Source organism: Triturus cristatus, chromosome 6 (genome assembly GCF_964204655.1).
Source record: "Triturus cristatus chromosome 6, aTriCri1.1, whole genome shotgun sequence".
In the NCBI taxonomy this organism is placed as follows: Eukaryota; Metazoa; Chordata; class Amphibia; order Caudata; family Salamandridae; genus Triturus; species Triturus cristatus.
The window spans coordinates 590,323,540-590,344,668 of NC_140589.1; the positions used below are offsets into that span (position 1 = coordinate 590,323,540).

General features: G+C 45.9%; 1 non-coding gene across 1 annotated transcript; it reads right to left on the bottom strand.

Annotated features, from left to right (window-relative positions):
• Positions 1 to 20,734: 20,734 nt before the first annotated feature.
• On the bottom strand, positions 20,735 to 20,921 carry LOC146817536 (U2 spliceosomal RNA). Its single transcript, XR_014964961.1, has one exon. It is a non-coding gene; the product is annotated as a U2 spliceosomal RNA (small nuclear RNA).
• Positions 20,922 to 21,129: the final 208 nt, after the last annotated feature.

The following is a 21,129-nucleotide window of genomic DNA, read 5'->3' on the forward strand; positions in this document are numbered from 1 at the left end:
TGCCACTGACCAACTATGGAGAGCATGACACAAAAGCAAATGACATGATATGGATTTGGACAGAGGAGCCAGGCACTGGGGACAATCCAGCACAGCATCTGCAGCACACAGCGTTGGCGTAAAAAGGGATGAGCAGGAACCATGTCTATTAACTGTAGGCACATGCTGCAAAGGTAATACTTGAAAACATGCCCAACATTAATGGGTCACTGCACCTTGAGTGTATGTCCAGACAAACATCACACACTGGCCAGACCTAGCAAGGAGACTTCAGGTTTAGACATGTAGGCCTTGCCCGCACCAACCACCCCCTACATGAGACAATTTTTTGAGACACAGGAAGCACTTACATCTCTTAGTCTGGAATAAAAACACATGGCCTGCAAGAAATCCTGATTGAACACAAAATACCCCTGGTGCGCCGGTACAAATACATCATCTACAAATGGCCATCATCATATCATTTTACCAAGACACACAGGCACTGGCCCCCGTGAGTATGAACAAGGGACATTTGGTCAGCCTGTACAGTGGACACATGTAGCAGAGTTTACGTAAATACAAATGGTGCCAGGGTACAATGGCACAGAGCACAACCTATGCTGTAGACACAGAGATTGTCGACATTTTTGGTTTACACACATGATACCTAGGGAAATATGCCCCAGGGGACAGTAGTGGCCACACTACTCCATGGTCCTGAATGGTAATGACTGCAACACAAGCCACCATCCCTGCACTCTGCATATCTCACACTCATGCACATCATGTCACAGGCCACAAAATAGGACATGCATGCTGTAAAGCATTACACTTTTGAGACACACTCCTATGTCTGGACTCAGCATCAGTGACAACTGACATGGACCCCACAAGTACAGAACTGGACAGGGCACAGGCAAGGTCCCAAAACCTGTTACACCACCCCCACACATGAAGCTGCAAGCATTGGGCACATCGATAAACTGCCAGCCTAGATAACATTGTGCAAGTGTGACTACACACAGACCAGGGTACACATGGCAAGGAGGGGAAGGGAGGAAGGACAGCACTGCTACACTTTGGGGACCAGGAACTGCACTGCACATTTAAACCCTGGCAGTGTATCCATGCAACTGTGCAATTACAAATGCTGGTGACACACAACAAACACACATGTACCTACCCCCTTCCTGCTGCTGCTTTTCCCGTAAGCGCCTGTCCATGTCAGGGAAGACGACCGGCAGCACACGCTTGTGGATGTGGGTCAGACGGCGGCGCCCATGGTTCTTTTGGCTCACAGGTTAGTCCCCCAGCAGGACCCGTGCGATCCTCCGCGTCCAGCACCGGATATCCTGCCAGCATTTCCTCACCTGGACTAGGCGCCGCTTCCGACCCTCCGCCTTCCTCACGGCACTGACGGCGTCCTTCCAGATCTGCTCCTTGGCACAGGCGCCTACCTATGAGGATGAAAAAGTGAGACAACATCAATACACCTGCGACATGTCACAGAGACACACATTAGGACAATTTGGCTGGTTTTAACAAGGCATAGAATGCATCAAACTCATTACACCTGTGTCATAGGGACATTTTCCTCTGTGGAAGGCAAAATGCACTAGGTGGCATTGTAGAGTACACAGGTGGCATGAGGGGTACGACACAATCAATCATCCAGGCTCACACTGTGCATCACAAGCGACACCAGGATTATGTGCAGCACCTCAAAGCAGTCACATGCCACAGGCCACTCTCAGCAGAGTACACAGACACACACAGCCACAGGACAATCACCTGCCATTGCCGACTGCAGCTACACACCTCACTCTGCACATGTGCCACTAGACTGGGGGGTGTCACAGGTGTGGGGCTGGCCCATCACCGCAGACACACAGCACTGCTCCCTGCTCACATCAGAGGGGCAGGGTACATCCATCCCTCATGCAGCTGGGGTGCTACACTCCACATATGCACTCACCCACATGACAGGGGACTTACACACACACACACCAATGTCCAGGGGACAAACACATCATTTGTACACTCTCAGCACAGGTACACTAAACAAACACACATCTGTGGGTACTGCCACCTGTCACACTGGGGGGACCACAGATTCACATAAGGACTGTAGTAACAACATTCCCAGGAGGATTAGACAGGCAGAATGTGTAAGGCCACATGCAGTGATTGTCACAGTACACACAATGCAAGTGAGGAGAGCAGACATGCACCACAGCATGCTCTGGCTGGGAGACATTAGCCATTCCCCCACCCGGGACCCACCCTGGACACAATGGCAGAAGTCACAGTCACAAAAAAGGGGCACAGTCTTTGCTAGTGGACTCAGCACTCACCTGAAACCCTGGTCGACCATACAGCATGGTGTACTGTGGGAGGATCACATCCAGCAGGGCTTGGTTCTCCTCGTGGGTGAAAGGCTGGGCCCTCTCCACAGACCTGGACATGGTGCCAGAGGATTCACGAGCAGCAACAATGTTGTGCAATCAAAGGATGTGCAGGCAAGTGCTCTCTAATGGGAGCTGGCTGCCTTATATCTGCCTTGCTGCCCTGTTTCATTCACAGGAGTACAGAGTGATTGGTCACTCACATTTGCATCCTATGTTTCCTCCAATCCCTTTAAACCTACCACAGTCAGTGGCTTTGCTTTTTTTTTTCATTGAGCATGATGTCAACTTAACAACCACTTTGCAACAAAGTAGATTCTTTCAAACCAACTTTAGCTGGCCACCTGATGAAAAAAATTCAAACTTTAAACTCGGTCTCCATGACAACCAGCATGCATGTAGGGCTTAATACTTGTCCCTCATGTGTCCCCTATGTAATTTGGACATTCACACACAGGTACGGTGAGTTCCAGGGCCCTAGGGCAACCCAAATGCATAGAAACGGGCCGTACACGCGCGTGTACGGGGCGTATGACTATGGGTACGCATACGCGAGCAAACCCATAGTGAAACGGCCCGTACACACACGTGTACGGGCCGTTTCACTATGGGTTTGCTCGCGTATGCGTACCCATAGTCATACGCCCCGTACACTCGCGTGTACGGGCCGTTTCTCTATGGGTTTGCTCGCGTATGCGTACCCATAGTGAAACGGCCCGTACATGCGCGTGTACGGGGCGTATCATTATGGGTACGTATACGTGAGCAAACCCATAGTGAAATGGCCCGTACACGCGTAGTACCGGGCGTATGACTATGGGTACGCATACGCGAGCAAACCCATACTGAAACGGCCCATACACGCGCGTCTACGGGCCGTCACTATGGGTTTGCTCGCGTATGCGTGCCCATAGTCATAAGCCCCGTACACACGCGTGTACGTTCCGTATCACTATGGGTAGGCCTACGGCAGCACTCCCATAGTGATGGGGAACGTACACACGCCCTCAGAGCGCATGTACGGTGCATTTCACACCTGACAGTGGTGACAGGCAGCACACAGAAAGGAATAGAGCTGACATACTTGTCCAAGGCTGGACATCAAGGCATTGTCTGTGTAGTACTACATGTGTGGGGCACAGGTGTGTCAGGCTGTAATGTGGCACATTACTCCTGAGTTGTGAAGGCAATAGATGTATGTTGAGATGTGTACAGATGTCATGTGTGATGGTGGACTATGTGCCAGCCATCCCCTTCACTCCTTTGACATGTGTGCATGTAGTACAGAAACCTTGTGAAAAGCGTCACTGCCATGGCACAGTCAACAACACACGCAACTGTCCCCTGATGCCAGCTACAGGGGTTTTCACACCTGACATGTGACTACCCGCGTTGCACGATGTGACTATGTCATGTATGTGTCGTGTGTTCCCATTAGCTTGCTGTAGGTGTTTGGTCAAATGCATCTGCAGTTGCTGCAAACAACATGTGTCTGTGTGTAGATGGCCATGGCACAGTGTTACGCATACCAGGCCACATGTGCAATCCGACATAAGGTGTGTATGTATGCATCGACACGGAGTTTCAAAACAAGGACATATCTGCATACTCTCAATGTATGTGTGATCATTCTAGACATGTAATCCTTCATGGCAAGGTGTGTGGTCTATCCTTTTTCTATTACATGTGACCTGTGCCTCTAGTGTTCCGCAACCTGTCTGTACAATAAACATCCTTCCTCTGCACATATTTGGTTGTCTGTAACTCCTGTCATGCGTCTGCCTGCTCACTTACACTTGCCCACAGCTAGTTTCATGGCATGGCATAATGAGGTTGAGAATCAACGTTTGGAGCTGTTTCTTGGTAGGAGTGTCACATGGCTGGAATACGTGTCCAGGGCATATTGCACAGACCTGACTCTGTATGTAGCATATGTGTATTGCCTGTTGACCATGTGCTCAGTACATTGACATTGGTGGTGTACTGTACTCACTCTTCGTTGTCCCTTCTAATTCACTGCAGGGCTCCGCCTCTCCCTCGAGCAATTCCGGACTTGGCTGACATGCGGGAAAATGACTGTATACGCCGCTACCGCTTCCCCCAACGTTTGATTGTGGACTTGACGACACGGCTGGCAGCACACCTCCAACCGCTACACAGGTATCCTGGTGCACTGACACCCAAGATGAAGGTGATGGCAGCCCTACATTTCTTGGCCACGGGTGCCTTTCAACATACCATTGCCCATGTGGGTGGGATGTCCCAACCCATGTTAAGCTGTGTTCTGCATGATTTTTTAGAGGCCATGTTGGAGCACCTTGATGAGTTCATTAAATTCCCAACTCCTGAGCAGTTGACAGCTGTCAAGCGTGAGTTCTATGCCCTGGGAGGGATGCCCCATGTCATTGGGTCCATAGATGGAACACATGTGGCTTTGGTACCACCACAGGCACAGGAGGTAGCCTTCCGTAACCGTAAGCATTACCACTCCATTAATGCCCTTGCGGTGTGTCTTGCCAACATGGTGATTTCACATATCTGTGCTCGTTTCCCAGGATCAGCACACGATGCGTACATCATGAGGCGTAGCAGGGTGCCTGAAATGATGATGCTGCTGCTGCGCAACGAACGGGCATGTATTGTTGGTGGGTATACTCTGGCAGTCCTGTATTTACCGTCATCTTCCTGTCTTACTGCTTCTCCTGACCCACTCTTGTCCATGATGTTTCCATGTAGGTGACGCTGGCTATCCCAACATGCCATGGCTGATCACGCCTCTCCGCAACCCCAGCACGGCTGCCGATCACCGCTACAACAATGCCCATGGGCGGACCAGGCGAGTGATAGAGAGGACGTTTGGCCTCCTGAAGAGCCGATTCCGTTGCCTCCACAAGACCGGTGGCGCACTCCCATATGCACCGGTGAAGGTCTGCAAGATATTCCTCGTGTGCTGCATGCTGCACAACATGGCAGTGGAGAAAGCTGTGCCACTCTTCCTGGATCCAGATGAGCAGGACCATCCACCCGTGGAGGATGAAGGGCTTGGGCACGAGGCAAGTGATGTGGAGGAGGAGGAGGCGGTAGAGGACATGCGGAGTCGGCTCATACGTGACTTCTTTGCTTAGTGCTGAGTTCCAGTGTCTGAGTGTGCACGCATTTGGCTGTGTGTGGCATGTGTTGCAATGTGTGTGTCCATCTGCATGTCTTCCAAGTGAGTATGAGGTGTTTGGATGTGTCACTCGAGTGATGGTGCAATAGAAGAATGTTGTTTCCAGAGTCATCATTGTCACCTCTCATGTTGACAACCTAATACGTGTCGAGTACATGCACATGCATGCGCATGTCAGTCTCCACGACGGCCACTGTGCCGCATGTGAATCCATTGTGTGTGTGTGTGCCATGTTGAACCAGACATTCCTTCCTTGACATACACCTTTTGCATGGTTCCTTCCTGAGATCCTTGTCTTTGTGTGCTACTTGTGGCATTGTTTCCTTGACATGGCGCATGCTGCTGCAGGCCCTGCTGCAAGGGCACCCAGTGTCCACGCAAACGAGCTGGTGTTCATCATGGATTGCTTGCTGACATGTGCTATGCTGATCAGCAGCATCTTTGCCTCATGCGGCAGCACACTCTGCATTATGCACAAGATCCCCAGTTCCATCCACCTCATGGCAAGAGGGAGACCATCCCCCAGGTCAACTATGACATCCGTGTCTGCTCCTACCCTGCACTCTACGGACATGTGTGTTAGTAATCCCATGATACTTGTCCACATCCAGGGTGCATCTGCACAGCTCTGCTACCACATCCGGCGACCATGCCACATCAACGTCCAACAGAGATGGGGGGAGTTGATCACTGCCAGCTGCAGGATGACTTTCTCAATCCACGCACACACTCAGGATGCAGCCCACATCCACAACACAACCTTGCGGCACTGTGATCCAATACCCAATTGTGCCATCTCCATGCATCCAACCTTGGCTGGCCCCCCATTCTCCACATCTACCTGACTCAAGCATGCAGGACATGGTTCTGCCACGTGTCTACACCTACCTCGGACTCCCACCCCAGGACACTCCACATGATCCCTGACCTCTGCGCATTACTGTTGCTCTTCTAAATAGGTCTGTGGGCACAGTTGTGCGAGCACCCCCTCAGTTGGTTGGGCACATCACGGGTGAGTATGGTGCTCCATGTCTGTCTTGGATGGTACGTTGTGACCCATGTGTGTCCTGTGCCAGACTCAGACCCCAGGGTATGGATGTTTGGAGTTTATTCAGTAATCAGGCATGGTTTGACTTTACAACACAGACATGTAGTGGAATAATGCTAAATGACGGCATCATCTTGTGATTGTGATGATTTTTATTAGTGCTGGGGTACGTGTTTGGGGGGGTGACAAGAGGTGCTTGGCGGGAGTGTAGAATCCAAACTTCACAGGGGGAGTTGGTGTCCTTGCCATTGACAGTCATCAGAGTCTGTGCCACAGTCTTTGTCAACATTGGTCAGACAGTGACCAGCAAGGCCATGTGGCAGAGAATGTCCTTTGCTGCTGTGCTGCTGTTGGGCCAGAGCGTCAGGTGCCAGGCCAGGTGACCTGGGAGATGGTGATGTTCCGCTGACTCTCACGGTCTTTTTCGTGGACGACCCACCTTCCTGCAGGGACCCTCAGACGCCTGCCTTGACGATGCATGGGACGCTCCATCCGATGTATCCTCCTCCTCCTCCCTCCCTGTGTCTGGTGCTGCTCTACGCCTGGTGGCACAGGGAGGGTTTGCCAGGCTTTGCGCGATCTGATGGAGGGATTGGCTCACGTACCTGTGCACCGCCAAGAGCTCTGCAAGTCTTGCCTCCATCCTGGCATGATGCTCAACCTGCAGGGCCTTCATCTCATTGAGGGTCCCCATTACCTGGGCAATGCCTCTGGAGTCACGCCGGTATGCGTCCAGGATGGTTCTGACGTGTGCCATAGCCGGGTCCTGAGCCAACTGGTCAGGTTTGCGCCTCCGCTGTCCTCCACTCCCACCACCCCTGCCCACTTGCGCCTGGCCTGCCGTTGTGGTCACATCGGGTCTCCGGGACCCCTGAGGGATGGCATTTGCGGTGTCGCCTGCCTCCTCCTGGGTGCCCGGAGAACCTTGTCCCTCATGGACAGACTGGCTGCGTTGTTGTGTGCAGGCAGGGCTCCTGGGTGTCTCCTGGGATGTGGCAGGAATGGGGGTGGTGGTTGGCACAGTTGTACCTGACGCAGGTGCTGCAGGTGGTTGGACACCAGAGGGGCCAGGTTGGTCTGGGTCATCCACGGAGTGGTGAGAGTCGTCGCTGCTGGTGGGGTCCTCTTCATGCAGAGCCTGGTCCTGTGAGTCTTCCCCCCCAGTGTTGGGGGGAGATCGATGACATTGACCTGTGTGTGAGAGAGACAGTGTTAATTGTGTTACATGCGACATCCATGTTTCATTCATTTTTGATTTAGCACAGTTCCTCTGGGTGGTTGGATTTGGCTAGCATTCCTCACACAGTGCACTTGTGCATGGGTATGTCCCTTGGCCACAGCTTTCGACACTTTACCTATGTGTGACACAATCTTAGTTGATGCATCTTTTGTGAACGCAGTCAGCAGTGTAGTGAGCGGGCATAGCAAGCCATGCAGAGCCGCCTTACGTGTTGCACTGTACGTGGCCAAATGGTGTTTATTCCATGCTATTTGAGAATACAGGTAGGTAACTTAACAATTTGTGACAGGGTTCTGACGAACACAGTGGGTAGGTATACTGGGTGTAAGGTTCTGTTTGTGCCTGCAGCACGGAGGTACTCGTGCACAGATTGACACATGGCCTAGTGTTTATCAAAGGTTGAAGGGGGGGTTAAGGCACTGCCAAACCTTGTCTACATGCACACAGTCCACCTGCTGACGAGCGGACATGGCCACACCACCCAAGGGTGATTTGGTCTCCCTCTGTCTCCCTTTCTCCCTCCCTCTGTCAGCCTCCTCCCTCTGTCCGTCTCCCTTTCTCCCTCCCTCTATCAGCCTCCTCCCTCTGTCCGTCTCCCTTTCTCCCTCCCTCTGTCAGCCTCCTCCCTCTGTCCGTCTCCCTTTCTCCCTCCCTCTGTCAGCCTCCTCCCTCTGTCCGTCTCCCTTTCTCCCTCCCTCTGTCAGCCTCCTCCCTCTGTCTGTCTCCCTTTCTCCCTCCCTCTATCAGCCTCCTCCCTCTGTCCGTCTCCCTTTCTCCCTCCCTCTGTCAGCCTCCTCCCTCTGTCCGTCTCCCTTTCTCCCTCCCTCTGTCAGCCTCCTCCCTCTGTCCGTCTCCCTTTCTCCCTCCCTCTGTCAGCCTCCTCTCACTGTCCGTCTCCCTCTGTCTCCCCTTCTCCCTCCCTCTGTGAGCCTCCTCCCTCTGTCCGTCTCCCTTTCTCCCTCCCTCTGTCAGCCTCCTCCCTCTGTCCGTCTCCCTTTCTCCCTCCCTCTGTCAGCCTCCTCCCTCTGTCCGTCTCCCTTTCTCCCTCCCTCTGTCAGCCTCCTCCCTCTGTCCGTCTCCCTTTCTCCCTCCCTCTGTCAGCCTCCTCCCTCTGTCCGTCTCCCTTTCTCCCTCCCTCTGTCAGCCTCCTCCCTCTGTCCGTCTCCCTTTCTCCCTCCCTCTGTCAGCCTCCTCCCTCTGTCCGTCTCCCTTTCTCCCTCCCTCTGTCAGCCTCCTCCCTCTGTCCGTCTCCCTTTCTCCCTCCCTCTGTCAGCCTCCTCCCTCTGTCCGTCTCCCTTTCTCCCTCCCTCTATCAGCCTCCTCCCTCTGTCCGTCTCCCTTTCTCCCTCCCTCTGTCAGCCTCCTCCCTCTGTCCGTCTCCCTTTCTCCCTCCCTCTGTCAGCCTCCTCCCACTGTCCGTCTCCCTCTGTCTCCCCTTCTCCCTCCCTCTGTGAGCCTCCTCCCTCCCTCTGTCTGTCTCCCTGTGTCCACCTCTGTCTCTGTCCCTCTCTCTGCCCCTCTCCCTCCCTCTGTGTGTCACCCTCTGTCACCTCAGCCCAGCTTCCTGGGCACACACAGTTTGCAGGTCTTGCAAAGGCCATTGGCTTGTTCATGTGGGTTTGTTTCTTCTCTGCCGGCACCCATTGGGCGTAGTGTCTGAGTCTGCGCTGCTGCTGTGGCGGTGTGTGCTGACACTCTTTCAGTGTGCTGCATCTTCATTGGCTGCTGTTATGTGCAAATTGTGCCTTCATATCCATGTTGTCCTGTAACGCGGCCACCATTAGCTGGCAAAACAGTACTGTGTGGGGACACACTGTTGGTATGGCTGTGCCCTAAGCCATATGGGCTGATGGCATTATTGTGTGCTTCAAAGTTGCTCTATGTTAGTTTTGAGGCCCACCCTCCCGGCATCGGGGACATCCTGTCTTGTGTTGGTGTTTTGTGTGGCCTGTGACTTGGTATGGCCTTGCTTGGGGCATGGGGCATGGAGGCGCTAGTGGAATGTGTGTGTTTTTGGAGTGTGGTTGTGTCCGGTTCTGGCTTTGGGGGGGTTGCGTGCATGATTGGTATTTGGGTTGTATATGGCGTTCCCCCCATGTGAGGTGAGTTGTTTGTGTACTCACCAGGCTCTCGGACTCCTTGTAGTCCGTCGACTCCCAACGGCGGCAGCGTGCCCATCACCTTCTCCTCCCAGGGATGGTAGTGTACCGGTCTGCGGGGCGGCCCTCCTCCAGTGATGTTGGCCTGGTTGTGGTCGTCTGTCATTTTGCGGCGGACCGTCCTCCGCAGATCCTACCACCTGGCTTGGCACTCATGCCTGGTCCTTCTGGTGGCCCCAACAGCATTCACGGAATTGACTATCCTCTCCCACATGGCAGTTTTTTCTGATATGCTGGTCCGTCTGACCAATGTTCCAAAGAGCTGTGGCTCGACTCTGATGATTTCGTCGACAAGGGACTCCAGCTCAACCTTTGTGAACTTTGGATTCTTGTTGGTGGGCATGGTGTGGGGTGTGGGTGTGGATGGTTGTGGGGGTGTGGGGGTGGATGGTTGATGTGATGAGGGTGTGGATGGTTGATGTGATGAGGGTGTGTTTGTGATGGTGGTTGTGTGAAGGAGTGCAGGTGTAAGGTGTATTGATGGTTGGAGTATGGTGCAGTGCGTTGTCTCTGGGGTCTGGCAGCAGTGGATCTGTTGCCAAGGATCATGGTTTGTGTGTGTTGTGCCTTTTTATTGGTCCATTTGTGGGTGTGGCTGTGTTTGAACTTTGGGTGGGTGTGTTATAAGGAGTGGTAGTGGTTTGGGCCTCTGTTTCTCTGTTTGTCAGTTGCAGGTCAGTGTATAGGATGTATTTGGCCTTGTTGGATATGTTTTGTGGTGTTGTGTGCCTCGGATTGACTGTCCTTGTGTTTTTTTGGTTAGTTCTGGTTCAGTAGGAGTGTTTTTAGCCTGTGTACGGTGCGTACATGGGCCATGTTGTTGTACAGTGCCGTCCTTTGCTATGGCTTAGTACGACTCGTACATGCACGATGTTCGGTGAGGGTGCTGTTGTGTGGGCCTGGGGTAGGGTGCGTACAAACACGGGCGGGGTGGGGGTACGGTCCGTACATACACGGGTGGGGTGGGGGTACGGTCCGTACATACACGGGTGGGGGTACGGTCCGTACATACACTGGTGGGGTGGGCGTACGGTCCGTACATACACTGGGGGTGGGCGTACGGTCTATACATACACGGGTGGGGGTACGGTCCATACATACACTGGTGGGGTGGGTGTACGGTCCGTACATACGCGGGTGGGGGTACGGTCCGTACATACACTGGTGGGGTAGGCGTACGGTCTGTACATACACTGGGGAGGTGGGGGTACGCTCCATTCATACACGGGTGGGGTGGGTGTACGGTCCGTACATACACAGGTGGGGGTACGGTCCGTACATACACGGCTGGGGTGGGGGTACGGTCCGTACATACACGGCTGGGGTGGGGGTACGGTCCGTACATACACTGGTGGGGTGGGCGTACGGTCCGTACATACACTGGGGGGGTGGGGGTACGCTCCATTCATACACGGGTGGGGTGGGTGTATGGTCCGTACATACACAGATGGGGGTACGGTCCGTACATACACGGCTGGGGTGGGGGTACAGTCCGTACATACACGGGTGGGGGTACGGTCCGTACATACACTGGTGGGGTGGGCGTACGGTCCGTACATACACTGGGGGTGGGCGTACGGTCCATACATACAGGGGTGGAGGTACGGTCCGTACGTACACTGGTGGGGTGGGCGTACGGTCCGTACATACACTGGGGGGGTACGGTCCGTACATACACTGGTGGGGTGGGCGTACGGTCCGTACATACACTGGGGGGGTACGCTCCATACATACACGGGTGGGGTGGGCATATGGTCCGTACATACACTGGGGGGGTGGGGGTACGCTCCATTCATACACGGGTGGGGTGGGTGTACGGTCCGTACATACACGGGTGGGGGTACGGTCCGTACATACACGGCTGGGGTGGGGGTATGGTCCATACATACACGGGTGGGGGTACGGTCCGTACATACACTGGAGGGGTGGGCGTACGGTCCGTACATACACTGGGGGAGTGGGGGTATGCTCCATTCATACACGGGTGGGGGTACGGTCCGTACATACACTGGTGGGTGTTCGGCGCGTACATCCGCGGCCGGGGGGCATTTTGCGCGTAAATGCTCGGTCTGTGGTGGGGTGTGGCGCGTATGCGGGCACGTGTCTCCATGGTTGCTATAGGAGTTCGGTCCGTACAGTGTTTTTTGCATACAGTTGTGAAATCGAAAGGACGGAAGTGATCGTACTTGCGCGGTCGGACTTCATTTCTCTGATTCGTACGGTAAATCGTCCGGGGATGTGTCGGACACAATTTCCGACCCGAGGACGTGTGGGGGAATTTTCCCAATGCGATTCGTATGGACTTTTTCCCATACGGATCGTACTTGGCAGTTTGTACGGGACTTGTACGATTCGTACGGAAAAAATTCCGGATACGAGTCGTACGGGGAATTTTTTTATGGATCGGAATCGGCACCTTTGTGTCCAGCACCTTCCCTGATTTTATGTTAACTGGAGTGGGAATAGTAAATTATATAGGGTTAGTGTCCAGCATCTTTACTGACTTTATGTTAATTGGAGTGGGAATAGTAAATTATATAGGGTTAGTGTCCAGCACCTTCTCTGACTTTATGTTAACTGGAGTGGGAATTGTAAATTATATAGGGTTAGTGTCCAGCATCTTCCCTGACTTTATGTTAACTGGAGTGGGAATAGTAAATTATATAGGGTTAGTGTTCAGCACATTTCCTGAATTTAATGTGGCTGTATTGGGAATAGTAAATTATATAGGGTTAGTGTCCAGCAGCTTATCTGACTTTATGTTAATTGGAGTGGGAATAGTAAATTATATAGGGTTACTGTCCAGCACCTTCTCTGACTTTATGTTAACTGGAGTGGGAATAGTAAATTATATAGGGTTACTGTCCAGTATCTTCCCTGACTTTATGTTAAGTGGAGTGGGAATAGTAAATTATATAGGGTTAGTGTTCAGCACATTTCCTGATTTTAATGTGGTTGTATTGGGAATAGTAAATTATATAGGGTTAGTGTCCAGCACCTTCTCTGACTTTATGTTAATTGGAGTGGGAATAGTAAATTATATAGGGTTACTGTCCAGCACCTTCCCTGACTTTATGTTAACTGGAGTGGGAATAGTAAATTATATAGGGTTACTGTCCAGCACCTTCCCTGATTTTATGTTAACTGGAGTGGGAATAGTAAATTATATAGGGTTAGTGTCCAGCACCTTCTCTGAGTTTATGTTAACTGGAGTGGGAATAGTAAATTATATAGGGTTAGTGTCCAGCACCTTCCCTGACTTTATGTTAACTGGAGTGGGAATAGTAAATTATATAGGGTTACTGTCCAGCACCTTCCTTGACTTTATGTTAACTGGAGTGGGAATAGTAAATTATATAGGGTTAGTGTCCAGCAACTTTCCTGACTTCATGTTAACTGGTGTGGGAATAGTAAATTATATAGGGTTAGTGTCCAGCACATTCCCAGACTTTAATGTAGGTCAAATGGGAATATTAAATTGTATAGGGTTAGTGTGTAGAATGTATATGTATTGTGTTAATGAAGTATGTTTTTTATTTAATGTTGGAAAAAATGAGATTATTAACATTTTTAAACAAATAAATTAGCAAAATTATACATTTGATAGTAATAAATTATGAAATTAAATGACACATTTTATATTTTTAATTAAGCTTTATTTTTGTGGAAGAAAGTAGAGAGATTATTGCTTTTTTATTTACAGAATGGAATATACATTAGTAGAGATAAAGAAAATATCCATACATTTATGCATTTTTGCAATGTTTTAAGGAAAATAAAATTTCTTGATATCATCACATTTTATAACACAAGTATTGATAATTAAAAGAAACATACATTACATTTATAACTTTTTTACATTTTTTGCTTATAAACATATTCTTACAGTATTGATATAATAATGTTTTTGTTGGATATATATATAAAAAAATCATTGTGTATTAAATTTTTGGAGAATATTGTGTCATTTTTATGTTGTTGTTGTACATAATTAGTACATGACAAAAAATATATTTTTATGGTATGTATTTTTAATGTCGATTAATAATATTATTTTAGGATATATTAATATTATTAATTTTTCTCTTTCATAATTATATGAGAATTTTTTTTTTCAACATGTAAGTTTTGTAAAAAAAAGTAAATTATAAAATAAAAGTTTTTATAGTTATTACAGTTGTGAAAATAAATTATTGTATTATAATCATAATAATAATGTATTTAAAATTATTATGAATATAATTTTTAAAGGTATTGTTTATTACAAATTACTTTTAATAAATTAAGATAAATTAATGTTATATTTATATATGATTATAATGATGTTTTTTATTGTTTTAATGTGTTTATACTGATTTAAGTAGGTATTTTCATTTTAATGGGTTTATTTTGTAACCGCTTCATGTTATTTTGGGTCATTTTGGACTGAGGAAGCTCGCGGTTGGAAGCTGCGTCGCGTTGAGCAAGGTAAGGGGTGTTTTAAGTATTATATGTTATTAAATACTTATGTTTAGGTTAGTTTGGCTGTTTAGAGTGTATTTATTGATAATTTATATTGTTTTGGGTGTTATGGAGGTGTTAGTAATGTTTTAGTTACGTGTGGTTGTTTACTGGTTGTGACGTAGTTTTTGAAGTAAATATTGTGATTAAATATGTATTGTTTTGAAAGGATGTAATTGTATTTAATTCATGTATTTGGGTATGATTGTGTGGGTGGGTATGTTTTGTTCTTTTTACAGGTACATTTTGATCGATGTTTTGGCGAAGACGAAGACGCGTTTTTTTTTATTAAAGTGTGTTACTTATTTAAGTAATATTGTTAACAAACTTTAAAACTTTTTACGGGATTTCATGGAGCGTTTATTTTGATTTTTCACATATTTTCGGGTTTTTTAGGGTTTGGATATTATGCTGGAAAGAGAGACGTTTTTTTTTTATTAACAAAAGTGTGTTTTAGTTAATTAAACTAATAAAGTTATCACACTTTTTTTTTCCGGGTTTTCCAGGAGCGTTTGTTACTATTTTGCTCTATTTTTCGGGTTTTGGAGGGTTTCACGTTTTTGGATTTGTCGAGGATGGATTTACATTGGATGTGTTGAATTTTTGCATTTTTTGGGGGGCTAAATTTTTATTATTACTATGGATTGACATACAAATGGAAGGAGTATTACTGGGTGGAATTCATCTTCTATGGCTACATCAATGGTGAGTTAAATTTGTTTATAATTTGGGTGGGAAATGTTATTATAGTTTATTGTTATATATATAATATTTAGAGAAATAATTTTTAATTGTACATATATATTTCCTATATGAAAAAGAAATGTATATGACAATTATATATTATTTAGGAAAATATAGTATTAATATATAATTGCAATTGTTTATTGTATTGAAATTTTCATTTGTTAGCTGTGGGTATGTTCATTATAAAATGCTTTTGGCTATTAGTGATAGGTAGTCTAGGCCACTTGTTGATGGGTATAGGGTTACTTGACTTTGTAGTAGATCAAACATTTGTTTGGTTTGTTTAGTTAATTTAGGACCTATTTGAGTAACAGATTGTTGCATCCGTAATTCTTGGTAGCTTTGTTCTTTTTTTAGAGATTCCAGGAGTTTTTGTAGGGTAGGTTTCACTGTGCTTGTAGTTGCTTGGAAGGCATTATGCCATCCTTCAACACTATTGTTTGTTTTGGATTGTTTATTTAAGGTACTCAGGTATACATTCCACCAAGGAATGTGGAACTTTGGTTGTCTTCTATGTCCTGATCGGTGTAATCTTCCCACCCAGGTGTCCTCAAAGTAGTCTAGGAGTTGGCTTGATTTGTCTTCGTTCTTTTTGTAATAGGGACTTTCTATTAGAATATTATAGTGTTCTGCTACATCTGTTACAGGTACGTATGCTAGTGCTATTAGTTTTTTAACCTGGTAGGCAAAAGTACTATCTGTAGCGTATTGTACACTTAGGGTGGATTTTTGCAGATGTCTCCATAGACTCTGATTAAAATGATAATAGCAACCTTGGATTGCTGTGTGTGGATAATTTTTAAGTATTGAATTGATCATGGCTAATTCGAAATCAATAATTATTTTTTGTGGGAAATAATTATTGGTTTCTTCTTTTATTTTGGTTAACATTTCTATGTATGTCATTTGCTGTTTATTTGGTAAGAGGGCATAGATGAATGGAATGTTAGAATGTTGGTACAATCCATGCACTGTGTACAGCTGGTAGAATGGTTTTGGACAAACTTTAAAAGTTCCATCCATCATCCAAGTGTCACATTGTAGTAATTTCACTAAATTGTTTGCAGTAGCAAACATAATTATTCTTTTATCTGGAGATTTGTTATAAAAAAAAATCGTTCATTAGTGTGAGTTATGATTAATTCTGGGGGAATGATTACTGTTTCAAATGTTTTAGGGGTAGGTAGAGTTTGGGTAGTTTTTTTTTTTTGTCTAGCAATAGTTCTTTTTAAACAATCTATTGAGGGTAATTGTGCTGATGCAAGGTGTGGTATTTTTAATAATTGTTCTTTGAGTATTTGGGCGGTGGGTTTATCAGTGCTAGTACTTGCTTCTTTAATGTTTTCAAGAGCATTTCTAACTTCTATCTCTGTTATATTGGGGGGGGGGGGGTGATTATGTTCTTTTACAGAAAGAACAGTGGTTTCTTTTGTAATAGCTCTCCCATAGCATTTGAGTAGTATTTGCTACATTTCCAAAACATTTTCAGACCACTTTGCTTTTCTTGTGTATATACATAACCCATATAACATAACAACATTTTATTTTTTTGAGATGTTATAAATTCTGCACCTTCAGTCATGTTATTCTGTATTATGCTAGGGGAGATGAAAAAATATATTGTAAATATAACAATGTTACATATATTTTAAATATATAGACATTTTAGTGAATATACTTACAATGTTTAATTTGATGTGTTGAAAGATGTTCATTAGCTGATTTCAAGCTTTCAGTTTAATCTTGGAGATAGAATTTCTGTTGGTAAGAGAAAAAAAGTAGTTAATAGTTTGATAAAAAATTTTGGAATGTGATACTGTTTTAAGGGGAAAGTAAAAATTTGGCTGCGTATTTTAGGCTGTTTCATGATTGAGATTTATATACTTACTTATCTCTTAGGTCCAGTAGGTGATTGTGTAGAAGGTACTTTTGGATGGGTTTGTGGTTTTCTGTAGAGGAGAGAAATCAGTCATAAAATATGTTTTACAAATTTTATGTTAATTAATAGTTCTAGGTGGGTTGGAAAAATTTAAAATATACTTACATTGATTAATATTAGAGTTGTGGTGATGTCAAAATTTTTTCTGTATGTTTACAAGGTATCTGTAGAGGAGATATGAATGTAATTAAATAAAGTGTAGTAAATTCATTTATAGAAATAGTTTAAGCTGTAGCATTCTAGTATTGTTGTATTTTAAATAGAGTTTAACTTACTTTCTGTAGTTGTAGAATTTTCTTTTGGACTGTAAATCTTCTTTCAGGAAACAGTTGAGTAGAGTTTCACCTTATTTGTTGTTTTCAGTTTGTAGTGTGAAAGAGATGTTGAAATGTAGTGTTTTTATATTGTGAAATTAATTAGTTGCTTCATTTCATTGGTTGAATTAGAAATGTGACCATTTCATTGGTCCACCTTGATGTTTTTTTCTTTTTTGGCTGTTTGTTTCCATGTAAGGGAAACGCTAATTAGCAACTTATTAGTAGTAAGTGATGGTTTATTTGTAGTATTAAATGCTTTAAAGATATTTTGTAATGTGGTTTAATGCATGTATAATAATTATAAAATTATTTATGTTGTGAAATGTATTAATATTGGTTATGGAATGTTTATTTTTAAATGTATTTGTTTTAACAAAAATGTTTTATGTTATTTAAGTGTTTTATTATGTATTATAATGCTAATGTTTGTATTGTGCTAAAAGTATATTTTATTCATTGTTTTTTAGATAGTCGATATTGTGACATATTCTATATTTTGGTAGTCTATATTTCGGGTTTCGATAATTTTGTCATTTAGATAGTTATTTAAGGTTAGACGATATTTTCGTTAACGATATTTATAATTTCGATATAATGATATACGATATTTTGTAAACACGATATTGTGTACTCAATATTTTAGTATTTTGTTTAATAAGTATAGTGAATCGATAATATTGTAGTCGATAATTTGGCAATGATATTTTATGTAGTCGATATTTTGGTTATCGATATTATGTCAGTGATCCTTCTTGATAATATGCCCCTCTGGAAGCTGGGAGAAAACCTGATGCCAGGGCCTCTTTTTCATGGTCACCTGCTTGGCTTCTGCTAAGACAAAAGGGTTGCAAGAGGTTGTCGAAAAGATAACACCGGTCTTAGGGGCATATTATCAAGACAGGCATAAAATTATCACCGCTTTAGCGGCAGAAAACTGCCACCAAAACATCGATAATGGGATTGATAATATGCTCTATGTAATTCCAATTGAAGCCCATGTTAGACGTCCTTCACATTTAACATGGGCTTCAATTGGGATTCCATAGAGCATATTATCAAGCCCATTATTGCCGTTTTAGCTGCAGTTTTCTTCCGCTAAAGCGGCAATAATTTTATCGCCTGGCTTCATAATATGCCCCTTAGTCAGCCAGGTAGCCTGCTTTGTGTGGTGATAATTCTGGCATCTTTTGGGACATCGGTTCTTGGCTCAGATCAAGTGGCCATCGCCCGTGTACCCTGGCCCCTCCCTTGCCCCACACATCTATTGATACATCTTTGTATAGAATTACGGGTCCCCAGGGGCAATTTAGACCCTTTGGTGACCCACTAGGGACTGGCATCTGCTGCATGGGGACAGTGCTAAATGGCCAGAGCAGGACCCAAGGCCGGTGCCTGGCATTGAACTTAGTGGGACTGCCTACAACCAGCGCCAGGTAAGCGGGTGTCACCTGGACGTGTCTTGGGAGTTGCATGGCATTACAAGTTCCCCCGCTTTCACTGTGGCGCATGCTCGGTGCAATCTGTGCTTTTTGCTTGGTTGCATGAAGCGAAAATTACCATCTTCTGCTTTGAAGAATGTGCCATTGTTTCCAAATTGTGGCCATGGCACCTTTTCAAAACCATTGGAGGTTGCAAAACCTTTTGACTATGTTCTGAAATCTACGTGAGTGGAAGCAGAGGAGTCCTGTCAGAAGGAGAGAAACATGTTGTATGTTGTTGAAGAGGTGCTCAAAAAGAATGTCAGGTGCAGAATAGGCTACAGTATGTGTGCAGGAATTTCCAGTTGGGGTATATTTGATGATACTTTTGACTGCGGCTCTGTTTGTAGACTATTTTTGCAGACTGCAATGTTGGATAAAGATGTTCCCACGCGGCAGGGTCTTAGATTTACTCCAATGTTTGCTCCAAAAGAAGTAGTTTTGGTTGTTCAAATGTACAATCCATTTACTGACCCAGGGCTTAATGAGATCTTCCTCAGTGGATACTGTGCCACTACGTAAAGAGAACAAAAATCAAACAGATATGTGGAAAACGGAAGTACTTTGTGACATCTAAGGGGGGCCTGGGGGCATTGGCGCATCCCCTGAGAACTTTTGCCTTGGTGGCCAATAAAGGATTTATAGTTCATTCAGGTCAACTTGTGTTTTGTAGACAATACAACGATTTGGCCACAATAAAAACCAGTGTTCCAGGATGGTTTGCAGGAACTTTGGGGCTACTGACCATACTACCCAGCACTACACAATTCCCAGAAAATATAGGTCCTCATTGATGAGAAGTGTTGCATCGCTGAGTGAAAGCAGCGATGCAACACTACTCAGTGTGGCCTCCTTGCAACATGATGGATGCATCATATTTACTGTATGATATATCATGTCGCAAGGAATGACAGATATGTCAGTATTACTGACGTGTCTGTCGGCACAAAAGTGGCGCATTGCTGAAGTTGTGTCGGAAGCGTGACGCAACTCCAGTAATGTTCCTTTCACATGGGGCACGTCTCATGTGAAAAGGGCCTGCAGCCCCCTTAAGCCTGCCATGAGGCAGGTATAAGATATATACGCATTGGCGTCCTAGAAGTGGCGCAGTGAAATCTTGTTGATTTAACAGCGCCACTTCTATGACCCTTTCTCGCGGGGCAACGCCCTCCCTGCATACATTTTACCTGACGCAGGTATAATGTGGCGCAGGGGTTTATGAAGTGACGCATCTGCCTAGCTTCATCACTTCATAAATATGATCCAATGTGGCGCATATTTTATACCGCCACTGCGCCACAAAAAGTGACGCAATGGTAGCACAAAAGTGACACAGGCTCATAAATAAGCCCCATAGGGCCTCATTTTCAAGCTTTAGCATAGGGTATCACCTGTACTCCTTTTTGTTGTTCTGCTCTACGTCCAAAGAAAGGAGCAGGAATGCGCCGCATCTATGAGATACGGTGCATTCCCGTCCTCGTCCCCAGCGCTGGTGCACAAGAGGCACTTCAAAAAAATCTGAAAAGTTGGCTTTTCTCATCTCAAAATCCTTTATTTCTAGGCTGCTCTGCTTGTGTAGATCTATTTGTCCTACTACAATAGTACTTTGGCACCTGTGGGTTTTAGTGCACTCTATCAATCTTATCCCATCCTATTCTATCCTATCCTTTGTAGTGTTTGCCAGAGAAGCATTACTTTCTTTCGCTTTCTTGTCTTTCTTTGAACAGCAATCTTTTCCTGGGGGGGGGGGGGGATGTGCACCATTCCTAGAGATAATACACTACAAGGATGACGCGTGAAGTGGACAGAGCAAGCTCCTATTCCATCTCCCTGTTCCAAAAATCTACTTAATAAATGGTCACCAGGTAGAGGACGTATCAGATGTTAAACTAATAAGAACAGATTTTTCTTTCCATTGCTACATGTGCCAAAGGTCCTGTGCGTGTCGAGCGCCAAACTGTGCACGGCCCACATGGACATATGTCACTACTTTGTTCAGGCACATATTACGGCAAACCTTAGGGTCCAAGGTTTTATGAATGAATAACAGGAGATTCCTTGCCTCCCAGGTTTCTTTCCTGCCGTTTATCAGTTGCCATGCAGCAACTGTGTTCATGTTCGGGCGGGAAAGGGAAAAGCCATATA